Below are 19299 nucleotides of genomic sequence, written 5' to 3'. Positions count from 1 at the left end.
AGGAGCGCGGGGGCGAGTTGCAGGGCCCCTGGCGGCCCCAAGCTCCGACACCGGGCGGCGAGCTGGCGGCGACGGCTGCGTGGAAGCTCGGGGTGGGCGGTGGCAGGAAGGATGGGTTAATCAGCGCCTTCCCCCCCGCAGGCCCGTCTCAGAAGATAAAAGCCCGGGACGTGCCCTCCCGCAGGTGAGGCGCGCTAGGGGCATCCCGGGCGCCCCCTCCTCTGCCGCAGCTTCCTTCCGGGCTCGGAGAGGCGGGGGCTGAGGTTTGCGGACGGCTCCCCCCGCCGGTGCGCCTGGTCTGTGTCCCCGCCCACCCTGGCAGCTTTCTTCAGAAGGGCCCGCAGCTGAGCCTGGTTCTTGACGGAAGGGGGTAGGAGTGGCCCAGGAGGCACGTGGAATTGGGAGAGAACCTGCTTCAAAAAGATCTCTTGTGCACATTCCACCTGTTTGAGGCGTTTTTGAATTTACAAACTCTGTTAAAAACTCAAATGCTCCTTTGAATGGTGAAGTCGTTCAGTCTCTTACACGTTAGTATAAATTACTTTCCTTGGATTTGACAGAATATCTTGCCAAGCTCAACCACGGGCTTTAGGAATTTAGATAAAGGGAGAGGAGGGAGATAGGTTATTTTGGAGCAAAAGTAAGAATGTGGGGGAAAGAGTTGCTGAGGACAGCCAGCAGCATGAGAGGGTGGGCTCCCTGGGGAGATGAGGAGATGTAGGTAAGAGAAGAGAGAAACTCAGCCATCCAGGCCCTGGATGAAGATGCCTCCTGGACCTCTTGAGATCATCCTTGAGGGCCCTTTCCAGAACCTCAGGTGTCAACTCACAAACCTCAGGGAATAGATTCATCAGCGAATTGATCCTATCACAGCTGTTTCTGTCCGACCCTCATACTAATTCAGAAAAGCTGCCAGCCTCAGCCCAAACTTGTCGGGGCTTTGCTTCCAAAGATTTAGGAGGACGGTAATTTCAGTAAAGCAGCATTTCTCCCCATTGTTTCGGTTTGTTTGGAATCCAAACATTTATTTTGAATTGTTCTACAGTGTTACAGGAGGCATGATTTTTATGTTTAACAAAGGGACATGTGTTAATAAAGGGGAAAAAAGGCTGATAAATACTGTTTGGGCCTGCTTGGGCACAAGCGACACCCACATTGTGTCTTCTGTGAGTCCCTCCCCTTTTCCTGGCACACATGCCAACCCTTGGGGTTCTGGGGCGCTCCCCACTCGGCAAGGCCACACCCAGCTCCTGGGCCCTGTGGGTTTTCTGCTGGGCCTTCTGCCACCACCTATGCCCCAGCCTCTCCCCCGCCCACATCCCGTGAAGGAAGAGCGTTCCACACAGATAACCCTGGTAAAAACCCTGATCTCCTGCCCCTCCTGCCCCTCCTGCCCCTCCTGCCCTGACTGCTGAACTCACTGCTCCACTCCCTGCCCTTCCACAGTCCTCCTCTCTTGGCCGTGGGCACCTGTTCAGCAGACCTGTGCTGGGAGCACACAGGATGCCCAGCCGGGCCAGGCATCAGGAAAGACCAGAGAAAACACCCCACCCCTGCCCTCAGGATGCTTGCCAGCTCTGCCGGGGCACCACGTCCACAAAGACAGACCCTCAGTTGAGCACAGGTGACCTGAAGCAGGGCCTTTCAGGACCACAGGGGAGCATCTGGTTGGCTGGAGCCTCTGCAAAGGCTCAGCAGCAGGACAGTACCCACAGCACACTCCCGTCCCTGCTCTGCATTCCGGGTTATGCGCACAGCCCTTCCCTATGGATGTGGGAAGCCCAGCAGGGCAGCTGCAGCCCCTCTCTGGGCCTCCCTGGAAGCCAGGGGCAGCTGAGTGGATATTCCAGAGCAAGAGAGGTGATTGGGGAAAACGCAACTAGTCAGAGACAGGCAGTGAGGCCACAAGTCTCATCCGTCTCCCTCACAGCTGTTTCTCCAGGACATGGCACCTAGTAGATACTCAAAGCAGCCGTTAAATGAATGGATGGTTTCCTTAGGAAGAAGTGGCACTTTATAAGTGTCCCTGAGCAGACCAACAGGACTTATTGATGCTGAACATGTCCTGGTCCAGGAGAAATTAAAAATAACCACACTCAAGTGAAAATGGAGGGAGGTGCCTTCAGTTTCTAAGCTATATATTTTGCACTGTCACCTGCAAAGCTGTCATGCATTGCTTTTGCAATCAAAAGATACAGTAAATCTATCTTTAAAACACATACCAACACACACATGCACACACCCACACAACCGAAGGCCATGAACGGCTCTGTGAGTGACTTGCCTATGGCACGTGTCCTAAAGTGAAGACAGAATCACAGGCTTGGGGAGAAGCTTGGAGGGCACCCCAACCCTAGCCCAGGATCCCCTCGGACAGGATACCTCTTTGCAGAAGGCACCTTTTGTTTGTATGGTTTGAGACTAGAGATGGATTGCTGAGAATTAATTATTATTGGATAAACAAGAGTGGTTTGGCCCCCTGGGGAAATGTGGTGGCTCCTGAATTCAGCAAACAAGAGATCAGAGCAGGACCCTGGTGTCCTGGGGAAAAAGAAGCGGGAGGAGAGACAGTTATCAGCTCCCCTGGTGCTGGGCCCTGGGAGAGCCCTGATTGGGGCCTTCCCTGAAAGCAAAGCCTGCATGCAGGTGGTTTAATTGGGAGAGTGATTCCTGGGGAAAGAAGTCAGGAAAGCCAGTAAATACAGGGGGCTGTGCCGGCGCGGTCACTGCCGTGGGCAGTGGGGCTTGATCCCTCTGGGACCCTCTGAGGAGCCTCGCAGAAGGCACCTCAGCCTGTTTGGCTGGGTGGCTGGAAGTGGGGAGTATTTATCCAGCTGCTTCCCTCCCACATTGGTTAAGGGTCACGGGTCGGTGGGTTTCCTCTTGAGTACTTCCAGGTGCCTACAAGCCTCAGAGAGGCTGAGCGGTGGGCACCTGGGCAGGAAACAGGACACTCGGGCAGTGAGGCAAGGTGCCTGCAGGGTGTACCCGCAGCAGTTGAGGAGTAGATGGAGGGGCCACAAGGATGACCCGTACAGCACCCAGACCTTCATCAACTCCTGCCAGCTCAGAGGTTTGGAGCCTTCACCCGGGAGACAGGAGCCCTCAGTCGTCAGCAAGCACAGCCTCGGACCCTGGCCTTGATGCTGAGGGGGACCTCAGACAAACGATTCCACCTCCCCAATTCTCAGTGTCCTTGTGGTGGGGTGACACAGACTGACCCTAGGAACAGGGGCTAATGGGCATCAGAATGGTTGGCAAATCTCCGCAGAACAAGTCAAACGGGTGTTACTGTCCAGCTCCTGGCCAGATGGCCTAGCTGCTCTGGCACTGCTGTTCCAGCGTGACCTGCTCAAGGCATGGCTGGGCTGCCATCGCCCTTGGGCTGTCCCTGTGATTACACCTGGGTCCCTCTCTTGACTCCACTGCAGTTTTCCTCTCTGACAGCATCGGCCTGAGTGCCACTTCTTTGTCCCTCTCTTTCCTTCTCTGTGTCTCTTGGTGCTTCTGCCTCCACGTCAGTCTCCCTGGCTCTGCCCCTGCCTCTGGGTCACTCCTTGGACCACTGTGGATGTGTACAAGTGTGTGAGTATTTGTGAGTGTATGCATACGTGTTTTGTGTTAGTGTGTGACCGTGAGAGTTACGAGTGAGCATGTGTGATGAGTGACGAGTGTGATGGGTGAGCGTGAGCACATGTGCACGCTCCTGGCAGAGCTGCGCTGCCCCACCCTAGCAGGTGGGCTCTGGCCTCACCCCCTCCTCCCCCATCTGACAGCCCCGGTGCCCTGCTCCCTTCCTCGGGCCTGTCCTCTGGCCTGTGGGCAGGCAGGGGGAAGTGGAGCCCAGACAGTGAAGACCACATCCACTTTCCTGGGCTGGGGTGTTTCTGGGTCTGTCCCATCCTGGGTGTGAGCATCTCCTCAGGAGCCAGACCAGCTCTCCTGGTTCCTCCAGCCCAGCATTTGAAACAGAGTAGCTACTACATAACCTGCGGTTGAAATAACTTCAATTTAACACTAACCATTCATCCCCTTTCACTCACTGATGCGTGCTTCCCAAAGGGCGGTGATCTTGCCTCCTGTGGGATCCTGCCTTCAGGCACTGGGGGCTGTGTGCTCTCCTTTAGCTCTATGACAGAGGTACTACTAACGTTCCCATTTTACAGGTGAGGAACAAGAGTTGACTTGCTCCTGAGCCCACATCTAGGAAGGGGCGAGTGAGGGCTGGAATCCAGGTGCTCCAGACGGCGCACGAGTGCGGCTCCAGCAGGAATCCTCAGGAAGCTTGCACCAGGCAGGACACTGTGATCTCAGACTCGGTGCCTAATATATGGCCAGGGGCAGCCTGCAGAATGGTGGCTCCCTGGATGTCAGAGCTGAAAGAGACTTGATACAGCATTCTGCTCCAGCCTGGATGGGGAAGTTGAGGCCCAGACAGGTTAAATTGGGGGTGAGTAAGACTCATGCCCATGGAGTGTGAAGCAACGTGTGAATGCTGAGTAATCCCGAGGCCTCTACGGAAATGTCACGTTTCCAAAAGCACTCGCGCCTGGGCTCCTCCGAGAAGAGGCACCATAGAAATATGTGCTAACAACCTCTCCCAGCTGCTGGGGATTAGATGGAGCAGAAAAAGATTTTGAACAAGAGGTGGCTAGACAAGGCCCAAGCCGGCAGGAGATGGAGGCCTCCATCTCCAGGGTGCCTCTCCCTCCCTCTGGTCCCAATATCCAGAAAAGCTGAGTCCTGGGGTGGAGGGGAGGGTGGTCAGCAGGCTGGGGGCTTAGAGGAGGGCTGGCTCAACGCCCTGCTTGCAGATGTTAAAACCTAAACCATCCCAGCAGCTGTTTCCCTGCCCAGCACCCCATCTCAGGACTTGGTAAGCATCCTTGACCCTGCTCTTCCTCTCCCCTCCTCCCACCCATTCTCTACACCCCAACCAGGGCAATCGATCGGTCCAAATCCAAATCTGATCTTGTCCCCACCTTCTTTAAAAATCTTGTCATCGGCGGTCCCTGCCAAGGATAAGAAGACTGCCCACCTCTGCACGTGCTAGGGGATCAAATATGATAATACTTCGAAAGCGCTCAGAGGGCGCTTTCCTTTGAAGTTGTCCTCAAGGAACATTGGTCATTTGGGCCTGGAGATCTGTAGTGGGTTGGATGGTTCCCCCCACCTTCCCCCCTCCCCAGAAGATATGTACACATCCAATTCCCTGGAACCTATGAATGTGACCTTATTTGCAAAAAGTGTCTTTGCAAATGTAATCAAGAGATGAGACCACCCTGGATTACCCAGGCAGCCCTAAATCTAATGACAAGCACCCTTAGGAGAGACACACAGAGGAGGAGGTGCTGTGAAGATGCAGGCAGAGGTTGGAGGGATGTGGCCACAAGCCCAGGAACACCTGGAGCCTCCAGAGGCTGGAAGAGGTGAGGAGGGATGCTCCCCTACGGCCTCCAGAAGGAGCGCGGCCCTGCCGACCGACCACCTTGATTTTGGACTTCCGGCCCCCAGAACTGGGAGAGAATAAATTTCTGTTGTTTTATGCCATCCAGGCTGTGGTAATTTGTTTTGACAGCCACAGGAAACTAAGACAGGATCCACATTTCCATACCTATACTTAACACTTGCTATGATTTATTGTAATTTTACATGACTGTCACCCCAATCACTAGACTTTGAACCCAGGGTCAAAGCCTTTATTCACTTTCGTACCAGGAATGCCAGCCTCCCAATAAACCTTGTTGAATTTTAAAAAGTCAGTCGGACCCTCTTCTCCAAGTAGGGGACACATGCCCCCCTGATACTCCGAGACAGGCCAGGAAGTGGCATTTCATTGGAACGAATGACATGTCCTAACCAGCTATGTTCTTTCAGAGGGCTGATTTGGGATAAAAGGTGATTCAGAAAAGGATGAGATCATCAAGGGAAAACTGACAAGAAGGCACGAAATAATAACTACCAGAAGACAGTGGTCCAGATTTAAGTAACACTCTCTAGGATTCATTCCACAAAGTTCTCAGGCCCCACGCAAAAGATGTCGGGCTGACTTACACTCAAATTAGACACGCGCAGGTTTGTGGTTAAGCATATCCATGTGTTTCTGCAGATAGTGATTTTTATAACTATTAAATAACTCATGCTGGCATTGTTTTCCCTCTTGCATTCTTTAAAAAGATGCTGTTTACTGCTCAAGGGGTGACGGAAATAAACTAGCTACTCGCTTTGCCATCCCTCTTCCAATTCTGCTGTGCCACATGGGGGATGCCAGGCACCTTTCTGAAAGTGTTATATTCAGTGGGATAGGTGCTAAGCTTTTTCAAAACCAGACAAGAACTTGGTCCTTTTTTAAAAAAAAAAATTATAGCTTTTATTTAAAAATTTTCTTTTTTCACTCTATTAAAACTCATTTCAGTGAAATGAATTCAGGGTGTGTTTACGCAATTCTCTCACCCTTCCTCCCCTCCTTGATGCCTCTGGCCTGCCAAGTGGGAAGCAAGTGATGGCTCTGGTCAGAGCTGAGCGAGGACCCAGAACCCCCAGTGTAAGGCTCTCTGGTCGAGACGGCTCTAGCCCTTCCATTCATGAATAGCCCCGTACTAGCTGCCAGCTTTGCGATCTGTTTGGACAGGAAAACGTATAACTGTGCTCTGCTATTTTTAGCAGCTGCTAGCGTTGAGTCAGTCTTTCTGCTGGCTTGGAGCCCTCTGCTCTTTCTCGTGCTGTCAGACACTTGCTCACATGTCAGGGCAGTGAGCTCCCATGTCCCTTGCCCGCACCCCTCTCTTTATCACTTGCTTAGGGCAGGGCAGATTTTTAGGGGTCTGTATTTCTGTGCTTCTCTTAATAAAAGCTGCCCCACAAGTCATTTACATTAATCTGGATGGAGCTGGAGACTTTCCATCTTGTTCACAATTTTGCATTAATGTAGCTAAGTGGGAATTCTTTTTAAGTCAAGTCTAAGTTCAAATATGCCTTTAAACAAACAAAAATTACATTTAAATAGCTTTAGAGAGAATAATATAAAGGAGGATTTAACTGTTAGCTATAAATTGATACTCATTGTTCATAGTTGTTTTTTTTTTTATCCCAGAGTCTAGCAGAGTGCCTGGCATTGAAAAGGCACTTAATAAGTGATTGGTGGAGGAAGGAATGCTTAGGAATAAATGGATAAATTCTAAGGTGTTAAAAGCTCAGTACTTAATCTCTCTCAAGGGTAAAACTTATAATTTAACACACAGAACTTTTAATAAATTGCAAATGGTGGAGTTCTCAGGCATCTCTCCTGGGGTGTGGGCAGAGACGTTTTTGGGCAGTTGGGTTGTATTATAATTGTTGGGATGATTTCTGTCCTAAGTGACCCCAAACTTAACTCACAATGGCTTAACAGTAGAGAAAATGTATCACTTCTATAACAAGTCTTTGGATAGAAGAGGTCTAAGGTTAGTTATTCGGTGGCTCAAAACCATCTTTAAGGTGCATGTCACTTTCCATCTTCTGCCCTGCCATCCTTAGGGTATCAGTTTTGCCATCACAGGCTAACTCGTCCCATGTTTGCAAGATGGCACCACAATCTAGCATCATATGCAGATACATTAATCCACAGAAGAAGAGAAACCGTTTCCTCCCACGCCTCTCTTTTTGGGAGTAGGACAGTGTTTTCTGGAAGCTCCCTAGAAGAATGTCCATGATGTCTTTTTGGCTAGAGCAGGGTCCAAACCAGTCACTAGCAATAGAACTGGTACCACCATAAACGGCTTCAATCACTCATTATTTACCCTGAGCCACACAGTGGAGGGATAGACACCTGGACAACATTAGGACTCTGCCAACAAGGAAGAAGGGGGGAATGGCCAGTACTGACTCTGGTGGGCCTCAAGGGCCAGACCTGATTCCCGGCAAAGCCAACTCTCTTATCATTTTTCCAAGGAACTTCTATAAACCTGGGAAATACTTAAATTTCACCGAAGAAATTATGCCAAGCTTTGATTGGTTAATGAGCAACATATTTGGGCGCAAAGGGCATCCGCGCTTTTCCTATTTTCTTACTCTCCACTAGGCCCCTTTTAATCAACATTCAGTTGTGTTCTGTGACTTTTTTCATAATCAGTTGGGAAACATGTGGTTTCACTTTAGCAATTCATTAATTTATCAAACATTTACTATGCTTTTATTAGGCACCAAGGACACAAAGGTAGAAAAGATAAGGTCTTCGTCCGCCAAGAAGTAATACATTGGAGAGCCCCCTGTCGTGCTGAGGAGAAAATCTATGAAATGTGCCTGGGCAGCAGAGGTGAGTCTAGAGAAATTTCAGAGGAAGAGGCATTTGAGTTGGATATAAAAGTTCAGTAAGAGTTTGCCAGGCAAAGAGGAGAGAGGAGCGAGGGCATGTGCCTTAGTCAGACTGCTATAACAAAACACCACAGCCTGGGGGGCTTAAACAACAGATTTATTTCTCACAGTTCTGGAGGCTAGACGTCCAAGATCAAGGTACTGGCAGATCCAGTTCTTGGTGAGGGCTCTCTTCCTGGCTTGCAGACAGCCACCTTCTTGCTGTGACTTCACATGGTGGAGAAGAAGCTCTGGTGTCTCTTCCTCTCCTTATAAGGACACTAATCCCATCATGGGGCCTCATGACTTCATGTAAACCTAATTACCTCCAAATACCCCCAACTCCAAATACTATCACACTGGGGGTTAAGGCTTTAATGCATTTGGAGGGGACACAAACATTCAGTCTATAACAGCATGTCTGGTCGAGGGGGGCAGCAAGTACAAAAGCACAAGGCTATGAACAGCAGACTGTGTTCACAGAACACCAAGAAGTTCACTGAGCCTAGAGCAGGGAGGGCAGGGGCGAGAAGGAGATGGAAGCGTCGAGACACAGGATGGGAGGAGGCTGGGTTATGCCAGGCCGGGGCAGTGTGGTGCTATAGCAAAGAGCGGAGGTGCTGAAGTCAGGCCCCAGTCTGAACCCAGGTTCCACTCTTACAATAGATCAATGTTTGTTTTGGTTTCCTGGGGCTGCCATAACACATTTCTACAAACTGGGTGGTTTAAAACAGCAGAAATACATGTTTTCACAGTTCTGAAGGCCACAAGTCCAAGTGAAGGTGTTGTCAAGGCTGGAGGCTCTGAGGGAGAATCCATTCTCTGCCCCTCTCCTAGCTTCTGGTAGCTGCCAGCAACTATTGGCATTCCTTGGCTTGGGTCTTTATAGCTCCAATCTCTGCCTCTGTCTTCACATAGCCTCCTTTTCTCTGGTGTCTCATTTTTCCCCCCCTTCTCTTCTAAGGGCTTGTCATTGGGTTTAGGGTCCATCCTCACCTAGGATGAGCTGATCTCAAGATCCTTACCCTAATTATATCCGCAAAGACTCTATTCCAAATAAGGTCACATTCTGAGGTTCTGGGTGGACATATCTTTTGGGGACCATAAGGCAACACTTCAGTGTTGTAATAGTAAACAGTTTACTTAACCTCCTTGAGCACATTTCCTTATCCGTACTATGGGGATAGAATATTTATCCTGAGGGATCATTTTAGAGTCAAATAAAATGCTTTTAAGTTGCTGAGGAAGTACTTGGTCTATAGTAAGTGCTCAAGAAGTGCCAGGAACTTGGATTTTATCCTATAGCCAACAGAAGGCTTGAAAAGTCAGTGCCTGAGCAGGGTGGGGGAAAGGGTGTTACTTCCCAAATTTTTCCTTTCAAAGGCACAGGGGAGCCGGGCTGGGCCCCCGATAATGTTGGACTCAGTCAGAGGCTTCCAAGGCAAGAACACTGCAGAGTTACAGCTGTCCCAGAAAGGCAGTGGTAGAGACAGTGAGAGTTTCAGGGTGAAATGGACACATGAAGATGGTGGGGGGTGGAAGCTGCCCTGCTCGCCGAGCCTGTGTGAGCTGTACATCTACCTGAAAACCCAGAGTTACTTAAACGGAGTCCCTCTCTGCTGTCCTGGAGATACTAAGGCTGCCCCAGCAGTAGAGGCATAGCCAAGGGCTGGGAGAAGTAAGGGAAATGAGTGAATGAGAGAAGCCTGTAGACTTGCAGAAATGCTAGAGATGGGAGCAGAGGGACCTTTAAGAGACTCATTGATAAGGCAACAGAAGCCTGGAGAAGTCAGATGGTTGCCCAGGGTCAATGAGCTTTGATTGACAGACCCAGACTTTGAACTCACAATGTTCTCACTATGTGACGTGTTCTTTCCTACCACTCTGGTCAACTTAAGCAGGAAAGATTTAGTGGAAGGATGTCAGGGGACAATAAACTCTATGTTCTTTTAGAGCAGCCTGTCCTACATGAGTGGTTCTCAAACATTATAGTGCATCAGAATCCTCTTGTGGGCTTGTCTCAATACAGACTTCTGTGCCCCCAAGAATCTGGTACATAAGTCTGGGATGGGGCTCAAGAATTATCGGCATTTCTAACAAGCTCCCAGGTGATGCCCACACTGCTGGTCCCAGATCCCACTTTAAGAATCATTGTCCTACACATTTCCTCAGTTCCTGAAGCACCCACTATGCTTTGCAAATATCAAGTGCTCAATTCGTCCTTGCTTCAGTGAATCACATGCTTTGGATTTAAAGTACTATCAAAGACTTAATACCCACTGATGATGCTGACTGGAGGCTGCTAGTGAGTTACATCAGGTCCTCCTACCTAGTAATTTACATCATGATGTAAATGAGTTTGATTTCAACCAAACCCATCCCACTAAATACATTTCACAGAACCCCAAGCCCTGCTGTATTAAAATTCCCTGGCAATATGATGGGTATGCGCTCTAGGAAAGGAGTAAAAAGCTTTGGGGCATTGGATTAATTTCATCTGGTCTACAGGGAAAATCACAGGAAGTGAGTCACCTTTATGCCTCTAATGGAGAGAGGTTTTAAAAGTCTTTAACAGTGATACAGCAATCAGAGAAGAAAAAGAAATAAAAGGAATACAAATTGGAAAGGAAGAAATAAAACTGTCACTGTTTGCAGATGACATGATACTATACACAGATAATCCTAAAGATGCCACCAGAAAACTACTAGAGCTAATCAGTGAATTTGGTAAAGTTGCAGGATACAAAATTAATGCACAGAAATCTCTTGCATTCCTAAACACTAAAAACGGAAGATCAGAAAGAGAAATTAAGGAAACAATCCCATTCACCATTGCAACAAAAAGAATAAAATACCTAGGAATAAACCTACCCAAGTAGGTAAAAGACCTGTACTCAGTAAACTAAAAGACATTGATGAAAGAAATCAAAGATGACACAAACAGATGGAGAGATTATAATGTTCTTGGATTGGAAGAACCAATATTGTGAAAATGACTATACTGCCCAAAGCAATCTACAGATTCAATGCAATCCCTATCAAATTACCAATGGCATTTTTTATAGAAATAGAACAAAAAAATCTTAAAATTTGTATGGAGACAAAAAAGACCCTGAGTAGACAATGCAATCTTGAGGGAAAAAAATGGAGCTGGAGGAATTAGACTCCCTGACTTCAGACTATACTACAAAGCTACAGTAATCCAGACATTATGGTACTGGCAAAAAAACAGAAATGTAGATCAATGGAACGGGATAGAAAGCCCAGAGATAAACCCATGTACCTATGGTCAACTAATCTATGACAAAGGAGGCAAGGATATACAATGGAGAAAAGACAGTCTCTTCAATAAGTGGTGCTGGGAAAACTGGACAGCTACATGTAAAAGAATGAAATTAGAACATTCCCTAACACCATATACAAAACTAAACTCAAAATGGATTAAAGACCTAAATATAAAACCAGACACTATAAAACTCTTAGAGGAAAACACAGGAAGAACACTCTTTGACATAAATCACCGCAAGATCTTTTTTGACCCACCTCCTCGAGTAATGAAAATTAAAAAAATAAACAAATGGGACTTAATGAAACTTAAAAGCTTTTGCACAACAAATTTTACCATATGACTCAGCAATCCCACTACTGGGCATATACCCAGAGAAAACCATAATTCAAAAAGACACATGCACCCCAGTGTTCACTGCAGCACTATTTACAATAGCCAGGTCAAGAAGCAACCTAACTTCCATTCATCAACAGATGAATGGATAAAGAAGATGTGGTACATATATACAATGGAATATTACTCAGCCATAAAAAGGAATGAAATTGGGTCATTTGTAGAGACATGGATGGATCTGAAGACTGTCATACAGAGTGAAGTAAGTCAGAAAGAGAAAAACAAATATCGTATATTAATGCATTTATGTGGAATCTAGAAAAGTGGTACAGATGAACCGGTCTGCAAGGCAGAAATAGACACACAGATGTAGAGAATAAACGTATGGACACCAAGGGGGGAAAGCAGGGGGTGGGGGATGGTGGTGGGATGAATTGGGAAATTGGGATTGACATAGATACACTAATATGGATAAAATAGATAACTAATAAGAACCTGCTGTATAAAAAAAAAGTAAATAAAAATGAAACAGGATAAAAGAAAGTCTTTAATGGTGATATTGTTAAAGATTGTAATCAGTCAACAGAATTAATGAGTGTCTCCTGCAAGTCACTGCGACAAGTGCTATGAGAGATGAGGCTGAGACCCAAGCCCTGCCCCAAAGGGTTAACCGTCTGGTTGAGGGGATGAGATAAAAGGAAAGGATCTTGAGGGGCGTGAGGAGAGCTTATATATTGGAGGATGCATAAAAGCCCTGACCACTCCCATGCTTTCCTGGGGTAAACCCAGAGCCAAGCTGGAGTTCACTGTATCACGGCTCATGAAAGCTTATTGGTGCATCTCTTCCCAACTTGGAATCAACCATGAAGAGTATTTATACCATGAAAATTGGGCAAAAGCCACAAATCAGGGCTTCCTCGCCCCCCTCCTGGAGGGCCAGTTTACCAGCACACCAGGAACTCCTAGGGCCTGATAAAGAAGTTCAAGGTGGCTTCCAAGGTGTAATCTGGGAGGCTGCAATTTACCAGGGAAGCTTGGCATAGAGTGGCCATGGCTGAAAGAGGGGCCCTTGGGCTCCACTGCCGGGCTGAGGGAAAGTGGCCTGTGTTACAGACTGCCCAGGTGGGCAGGGCGTAGAGGTGCTAAGAGGACCAGGGAGTAGAAGAGGCTGAGGGCCTGGACAACTAGGAGGATGAGTGCTTGGACCTTGTGTCTGGAAGCCATGGCGGGACATGACAACAGCAACAGATGGCAGACCAACTGGAGCCAGTGAGGCCACTGGGGTGAAAGATGGCAAGAGTACCAAAAATATGAGAGGTAAGGTACCCTCGCCCCAACTCTGGATCTCCCCTAGGAACAGCAGGGTAGTGGAAGTATGAGGGGAGGTGGGGACCTTGCATTTACTGCGTTTTAATCTTGAACTGATGATGTTCAAAACCAGAAGTGACTAACCTACCTTAAGAGGCAAATTTTAAGTTTTCCTGTCCTTGGTGAAAAATGTGAGCTTGGGAGCCAAGATAGCTTCCGTTTTACAAGAATAAAGATTATCTTTGAACATCTGAGTCTTGTTGACTTATTAGTAAAAATTTCAGACCTGTGACATCATTTGCCTTTGTAAAATGAGATGCCATATCACAATTTCAAGTAGTAAGAATTTAAGGTTCTCTTTATTAAAAGAAATGAGAGAGTTAGCCTATTATTGCTAACTTTAGGAAAAACTTAATTCACTAACTTTTTTCTAAATTAATTTTTCTTTTTCTTTCTCTTCTTTTTTTGGGGGTATGAGTTGCACTAGAATTATATGCGAGAGGTCTGGGGGTCTAGTATTTATTGCCTTTGTAAAATTCCACAAAATAGCGATCTTTAGAAAGGACCATAGGTGTTATCTAACCAACAGCCTCATCTAATAATGGAGGAACCAAACCTCAGAAGGGGCCCCTGGCCCAAGGCTACTCTATTAATTAATAGATAAGCCTCTGTCTCAGGACTTCTCATTTCAATTCTACCGCTTCTATGTTATCTGAGAGTGTGTTTGCGGATATGTACCTACATTAAGTGAATCTGAAATTCCAGCCAGAGAGCGCTGATTGCTATGTTAGCTTTTCAAAAAACTTTTGAGTGACTAAAAGTTTTTTTTCCATGTTAGTCTCAAGTTTCTACTAATGTAAAGAAGTAAGATTTAATTATAGCCCAGAGCGCCCCTACTATAGAGTCCCCACACAAGCTTCAGAGTATCTCCCTCTCTTTTTTAATCTGGTGCTATATTTAGTTTTGGGTTTCCATAACATTTTACATGATTAAAGTAGTTGACATTCACCGGGAAAACTCAAATAATACAGACAAGCATGAGGCAGAAAGTCAAACCATCCTGACCCCATCCCCTAAAACCCACTCCCCAGACAATCACTCTTTACAGTTTGGTAAATATAAAGCAACTTTTCTTCCTGCAGTGCTGGTGATTCTAATACAAAATGCCACACTGAGCTTTGGGGCGGAGGGAGGGAGGGAGACAGCCCGCTACTAGCTTCTTCAGTTCTAACTATGACAAAAGAATAAGTTAGGGATGTGAAAATCACCCAGAAACAAAATCCTTAGGCTGACAAATGCTGTAAAGGGATCCTTCCGTTCCTGCCCACCAGTTATATCTTAGACTCTCAGGGTGGATGTCCCTTAAGACACAATTTTCAAGTGGTTCTGGAGGCATCATCGGGTTCTGCAAGAGTTAGTGCAAAATTTCACTTACAAAACCCTCTTAATAAAAATATCCAGATGTATTATATTCCATATTTTAATTCACTGTTAACTTAAGTTGTCATGTTAACTCCCTCTTGGCTTGGGCACACCTCAGAAAGAAGTTTCTTTCATTCCTAAGCACATATATAGGATTTGAACTTGGGCCATGAATGAGGAAAATTGTACCTTTGTGGTCTTTTTAAAAATGCATAACTAAAAACAGAACTACCATACGACCTAGCAATCCCACTACTGGGCATATACCCTGAGAGTATATAATAATTCAAAAAGAGGCATGTACCACAATGTTCACTGCAATCCTGAAACTAACACAACATTGTAAATTAACTGTATTTTCAATATTTAATATTTAATTAAACTATTTAATACTAATGTTTAATATTTAATACTTTAATTTTGATATTCAATATTTTAATTTTAAATTTAATAATTAACCATTAATTTAATAATTAATAATAATTTATTAAATATTAAATGATTGCTATTATTAAATATTTAATAAATTAAATATTAAATTTTTAATATTTTCAATATTTTAAAAAGTTAATTAAAAAAACCCTGCGAGTTCATAAAAACAACACACATAGATAATATTGCAGCATTTTTTGTAGTGACAAAAAGCTGGAAACAAAGCCCGTGTCTGAATAAGTTATGGCATAACAACACCATTACTATTACTATCATTCAGTCACTAAAGAGACTGAATTAAATCTAAACCAATTGACTTAAGATTTTTATGAGGTACTGTTGAATGAGAAGAGAAAGATGCAGAAAAGTGTACATAATATGATCTCACTTTTGTAAAGTCAAAAAAAAAAAAGTCAACCCCCACCCCCCCAAAAAAGCAGTCCTATTTATATCCATGTAAGTAACATGGTACAAGCAGGAACAACATTATTTATGGGTGTGAAGCAAAGTATTTAAAAATTTGGAACTTTAGGCTGACAGTGTACACTGAGAGACTGGGTTCTGAAGTTGGGCAAGCTTGGGTTTGAATAGCTTTTTATTTGGCCTTGAGCAGGTCACTTAACCTCTCTGATCCTCAGTTTTCTCATCTGTAAAATGGGGATGATGTTATTAAAGACATTCATGTTCTTGAAAGTCCTTTGAATGTTTCTGTCACTGGGAACTTCTCTTTGGCTATCTTTCTAAAATTATCTAATAATTTTTAACATCTAATATCTTTCTAATAATCCTTTTTTGGACCCCAGCTTCCTGTCCCATCTCATCAAGTCTTTCTTCCTTTTCTTTTAGGCAGCCCCAACCCCTAGAAGTCTTGTTCATTTCTTATGAAGAGCAGCTCGGCTCCGTGCCTCACCACGCAAAGCCATAGTACTTTCCCTTATACCTAAAATTTCACTAGGCTGCTTCATTAAACAGAGCTCCTGTCCAGCACTGCCAGCAGCACACAGTGCCTGGCAGAAGCTCTTAACTTTCCTTGAACCTGATTACTTTCCTGGGCAAGGTGCTCTCCTCACCAGCATCTGTGAGCAGAAGGGAATAGTGTGGGGATTTATCACCTTCTGATATAAATGCTGACGTCTCCCCTAGGAGACAGAACTGCCTGGTAGGTTGCTTTTATATGGCGTGATGTTAAAAGCTTGAACTTTTATAAATTTATCCTAATAAAATGTTGCTCTTAAATAAAAGTCTCATATCGGAGTTCACTAGAAATATAGGGTTCTGTTGAAAAAAAGCACTTGACAACCACTGACTTGGGGCTTTTCTATTTTCTCCCTGCTAGTCAGATCCGAGATAGTTTCTTTTGTTTTCTTTATCTTTCCTTTTGAACAACTTGATGTCTTTCCTCTCTTTAGTATTTATTTTATTAACCTTTTTGTTTTCTCTCATGTTCTGAAACCAGCAGAATGTTCACATCCTGATATCTGAGGCATGTGGCACCTCAATTTCTCTCAGTCATAGCGGACTCTTAATTTCTCTTCCCTAGAACAAATGCTCTCGTGGACTGCATCTGCTGATTTTATAATTATCACTAACAACTAACTGTTCTGGATTCACGGAGAAATAATTTTCCTAAAGTCAACTGATCACAATTTTAACTGGGTGATATCAGAGGTATACACTATTTACTTAACTAAGACAACAACTGAGATTCTAGATACTTTCCCCTCCAAATGAACACAACCTTATGAACTGCTGTGGAAGGATATATTACTATTTTAATTATTAATATAAAACGTATATAAAGAAACTCCTTAAGTCTAGTACTATTTCCTCCAGGCCAACAGGAAAAACAACTTTGTATAATGATAATGGTTAAGTTCTCAAGAAAAAAATTAATATAGCATTTTAACAACCTACATGATCTTTAGTATGTAGTAGCAATCAGAGTATTAATTGCAAAACTGCCTATCTTGAAGAGCAGTCAAAAAATGCAAATCTGCCTCTTCAGAAATAAACCTACAGGAAAAAATAAACTTCTTCAAAACTTCACAAATGAAAAACAACAATGACAAGAATGTAAGCTCCACAGGGCAGGGACTTTTGTTGGTTCTGTGCTCTGTTACATCCCCAGTGCCTAGAACAGAGCCTGGCACATGGTAGGTACTCAATAAATGCATGGTGAATGAATATTTTAACAACGAAGTTTGATTAGAAATTTAAGATATTATGGGACTTACCTGCTGGTGCAGGGGTTAGGAATCCACCCGCCAATGCAGGGGATACGGGTTTGAGCCCTGGTCCAGGAAGATCCCACATGCCGTGGAGCAGCTAAGCCCGTGCACCACAACTACTAAGCCTGCACTCTACAGCCCGCGAGCCACAACTACTGAGCCCTCATGCCACAACTACCAAGCCCACATGCCACAACTACTGAAGTCCGTGTGCCTAGAGCGCATGCTCCTCAACAAAAGAAGCCACCGCAATGAAGAGTAGCCCCCGCTCGCCGCAACTAGAGAAAGCCTGCGTGCAGCAGTGAAGACCCAACGTAGTCAAAAATAAATAAATTAATTAATTAACTAATTTTTTTTTTAAAAAAAGAAATTTAAGATATTAGAAGTGCCCCTGATAGACAATGGGTCAAATGGAAACAAAAAAGCTAGATAAAATTGTGCATCTTAAATTGATCCTGAAACAAAATGAATAAACCTAATTTTTCTTCTCAGTTTACAATTGGTTATTATTGGTTTAAAACATAGCCCAAGGGCTTCCCTGGTGGCACAGTGGTTGAGAATCCGCCTACCAATGCAGGGGACGCGGGTTCAATCCCTGGTCTGGGAAGATCCCACATGCTGCGGAGCAACTAAGCCCGTGCACCACAACTACTGAGCCTGTGCTCTAGAGCCCGTGAGCCACAACTACTGAGCCCACGTGCTGCAACTACTGAAGCCCGTGCTCCACCACGAGAGAAGCCACCTCAATGAGAAGCCCGCGCACCGCAATGAAGAGTAGCCCCCGCTCGCCGCAACTAGAGAAAGCCCACACGCAGCAACGTGTGACCCAACACAGCCAAAAATAAATAAATTAAAAAAAAAAAACATAGCCCAAGACTTTAGTTGAAAACACCAAGTATTTGGATATATTTTAATATATAAAATGTCATAATATACTTATCAAGTACTGTACCAGTCTACAGACCATAGCTTTCTCATCCCTGCTCGTGATCCTTAATGTCTATTATTTTCTAATATTCTTTTAGTTGCAAGTAACAGAAAACAAACTCCAGGAAACTTAAGCAGAAAAGAGAGGAGCAGAGATTTATTAGAAGGATTCTGGGGTGGCTGATGGGCCTGAAGAACAACCAGTTCAGGGGATCTCAGGGGACTAGAAGGAAAGTCTTAGCCATCAGGACTCTGACTCTTTCTGAATGTCTGTTTCATTCTCTCAAATTTTTTCTATGAGGTTGGAATCAAGGTTGCCAGCATCAGCAGGACTCCTCCTATCTTCCTCTCCTGAGAAGAAGTTTGCTTTCCTAGATCCAATTAGAAAGATCCCAGGGAGGGATGCCAATTGGTTCAGCTTGGGTGACATTCCCATCTCTTGGGCCAATCTCTGTGACCAGGGAGGAGGGCGGGTCATAGGAGGATTTGGCAGCTCCCCTTTAGAACACGTTAGCAGTATGGAGAGGGTAGAGCAGTTCCCCAAAAGAGTGGTGGGCATTCTCAGGTGATAACGAATGTCATTCATAATGAAAATTAAAGCTCTTGTTTGAAGTCTTCAGAGATAGACCACCTTCTGTGGGTTGGCCCTACAAGGCTTTCACTTTCAAATTTGGGTTCACAATAGTCTGTTACTTAAGGATTCTTGTTGTCCAGGGACTAGTTAGCTGAATTATTAAGTTATTCAGCCAAGATCTGCATTATTAAAATGAGATAACAATAGTTTCATTTGAATTAATAAGGCACACATAATATTAGTATCTTTCTTTAAGAGATCAAAACACTTTCATCACAATTTAATTAAGGTTAGCCTGAGGGACCAGTGAATAAAATTTCCTCCACTTTACCCACTGGCAACTAAAGCAAGATGTCTTATCTATGATCTCAGTTGGTAAGGAACTGGATTGGCTTCTAGACTAGCATGTTCTACATTAAGGACCAGTAGCTCAACAAATAAGTGCAGCCCACAGA

This window comes from Neophocaena asiaeorientalis, unplaced genomic scaffold (genome assembly GCF_003031525.2).
Source record: "Neophocaena asiaeorientalis asiaeorientalis breed wild unplaced genomic scaffold, Neophocaena_asiaeorientalis_V1.1 scaffold345, whole genome shotgun sequence".
In the NCBI taxonomy this organism is placed as follows: Eukaryota; Metazoa; Chordata; class Mammalia; order Artiodactyla; family Phocoenidae; genus Neophocaena; species Neophocaena asiaeorientalis.
The sequence above is the reverse complement of the archived record's forward strand: the minus strand, read 5'-3'. Positions refer to the sequence as shown.